Raw genomic sequence first — 3,052 nt, 5'->3', positions numbered from 1 at the left:
GAAGGGACCCAAGAAGGGATAACCAGCATCAACTGGGCCCCAGAAAGACCCCTCTAAAGGGCTCCATCTGAGTGGTTTGTGTATGACTGTGTGAATGGTAGGAGGGCTGGAGGCTGGCTGAACAGTGTCCCCTCCCAGACCCAGGCTACCCAAAAACCACGGGGCCAGATTGGACAGCCCCAAAGTGGAGGCTGCAGAAAGCCTAGACCCCTTCCCTTGGCCTTTTCACTTCAAACCCCCCAACAGTCACCTTCTGCCCTTCTCCCCACATTGTTCTGACTCCTGTTTCCAGCCCATACCCTCATTCCCAAAAAGCAGAGCTCAAGGTTTGAATCTAGGAGAGGGTCCCTGCCTGACCTTCCCGTCTCTGGACTCCCGGCCTACCCCCTATGCCTCCAGACCAGCTCTGTTCCCTGTGCCTCTTTGTCCCCAGGCAATGTCTCCTGACTCCTGTCATTTCACACCAGGCCCCTGGACACACTCTGCCCAAGCACCTCAGCTTCCTGATGGGGCATCTGATCGGGCACCTGGGGCCTGACCCCACTCAGCACAGGGTGTGTCCTGCTTCTTGTATCCCAGCTTCTCTTTCTTCCCTGATGGCCCCATTTCTACCTTTTCTGTCTCTTATTTGGCTTCCCTCGTTTTATCTCTCTCATCTGCTTTCCCTAGCCTGTTCTCAGAACTCTCCAAGTCTCAGAGCCTCTTTGCCCTGGGCCTCTGCTCCCCCGCCTCTCTGTTTCTTTGCCTCAGTGTACACCTTTCCTTTCCCATCTCTCTCTCCACCCTCACTTCCTCCTCTGCAGTGAGTACATTAAGAATCTGATCCATCCCTCTCTGGACTGAGGGTATAAATAGCAGAGGGAGGCTGGGCTAGGAGCCAAACTTGCTACCAGCCTCTTCCTTGCAGCCACAGGCTTAGGCAACCAGGACCAGTAGGGGGGAGGGTCCTGGGCAGGGTCTCTGGGGCAGGGAGTTAGAGAGTTGGGATTGAAGGCCACTGTACAGAGTGGCAGACCCAGACAGAGAGGATGTGACAGGAAGCTGGGGGTCTGGAGCTTCACGTGTGGGCCAGGTCCTCCCCACCAGCCTATCCACCCCTACTGGTTATGGAGTCCCTACTTCTGCTGCTAGAGAAGGAGCTCTGGGTCAGAAGACTCCCCAGGGCCACTCGATGGCCCTGCCCCCTCCTCCAGGGCACAGATGCGTGGGCACAGGTGGCTGCCAGCAGACAGCAGCTGGGGACTGGAGTGGAAGTGGTGCCCTCAGGAAACAGGCCACACTGTCACCCCAGCCAGCTCCCTGGCCTAATTAGAGACTGGAATGGGCATTGATCGTCCCTGAGCTCATTATGTCACAGCTGGGGAACAGCTGGCCAGTTTTTTCCAGGCCATTAGCTGCACCATGAAGTGGGGAGAGGGAGGGGGCATGCGAGCAGGATCAATACCCTGTCTGTCTGTGGGGGGAAGCGCCTAGTGGCTGCCTCCTTCCATGCCCCAGGCTGTGCTTCTCTCCCGGGCTGCCTGCCTGTGAGCTGAGCTCCTTGGAATTCATACACAAAGCTCAGCTCCTTCCAGCCTGGAGGCTGGAGAGACAGACTCTGACCTGACCCTGATCTGGCCTGCGGGGACCCTCTGAGTCTTCTCTCTCAGGGGATTAGAAGGGCCAGAAAGAGGTTCAGGTTACCCACGCTTGTCTCTGAGGAGACCTTAAAAGTCCAGCTCCTCCCACCCCCGCAGCAAGTTGACACCTAAAGCAGCTGTTTCTGCTGGCCTGGGGCCCACCTGTCTGTGCCCCTGGGCTTAGCCGGGTTTGGTTTCCTGGGGGGTGGGGAGATGGGAGGGGATGCTCCAAAACTCCGGAACGGCAGGTGGTAAAAGGAGGGAGGGAAGCAGGTCAGCTGGGCGGGACCTAAGATAGGAGGAAAACTGCCCACACGGCCTGACCCCAGGAGGCCCACTGTCAGAGGGGAGTTCAGCTTTATTTAATGACCTGGCTTTTTACTTATGGAGTTAGGAAGTGTCAAGACCTCCAGAATATCCCAAGCCACACTTCTCAGTTTACAGAAAGAGAAAGCAAACTCTAACATGCCTTAAGCTCTCTCTGCCTGGCCGACTACTATCAAGGCTTCACTTAGGTTCTCTCTGTTCCTTTCCTGTTTGTTCTGTATGAGTTCTAATGCAGCCCCGGGGACTCTCAGTCATACGTCCTCAGGCCACCAGTAGAGTTGTGGGAACCGCCAGGCTCCCCTCCATCCCGCCTCTACGCCACTCCACCCCCAGCATCACCATGGGTCCAGCTGCTGGTTTCCTGGGCAGTTCCCCTACCCCGCTGAACAGAGGCCAGGATGTGCCGTGCCCTCTGCTCCCCAAACATCCTGCCCTAGCCTCTGTTTCCAGAATCAGCAGTGAATTGAGCCTGGGAGTCAGAAGGCCTGAACTCCAGACTTGAGTTCCTGCTAGGCTTGAAGAGGCCGGCAGACTGGTTTAACTAGAAGGCCACTGGTTTAACAGAGGGCCCCTAAAATGTACTCCTTGCGTCATGGATGAGCAAACTGTGTCTCAATGAGCAGAAGCAATTTGCTCAAGGACGCCCAGCTGGTGAGAGCAGATCTGAGACTGGGTTTGCCGACTCCCAGGTGATCAGTGTTGGTTCTATCCCACCACGGGGCCTTGGCTATAAGTTCCAAAAGCCACTGATCAGTGTCTAGTGGATCACCCTTGACCCATCCAGCACATCCCAACAAATCCAACAAATCGATCCCTAGCAAACCCAGAGTGCACCCTCTTTCTCAGGCCTCTCAGAACCAATCAGAATGCAGGTTGGTCACCACTGCTGCCAGAAGCAGCCCCTTCTCCCGTGAGCCTCCATCAGGCCGGGAGCAACTGCTACCAAGGGATCTGATCAAGCGCAGACCGGCTGGGCTCTGCTGTGTCTGATGTTGATCCATCTGTCTGTCTGGGTCCAAGAGGTGCTGAGGGCAGAGGGCGCCTGGTGATAACCTGGCCTTGCTGAACTTCCTCCAGCCTGACTCACAGGGATAGAGCGAACTGGA

Source organism: Mesoplodon mirus (assembly GCF_964341445.2).
Source record: "Mesoplodon mirus genome assembly, chromosome: 3".
Lineage (NCBI taxonomy): Eukaryota > Metazoa > Chordata > Mammalia > Artiodactyla > Ziphiidae > Mesoplodon > Mesoplodon mirus.
This window is presented reverse-complemented; position numbering follows the sequence as displayed.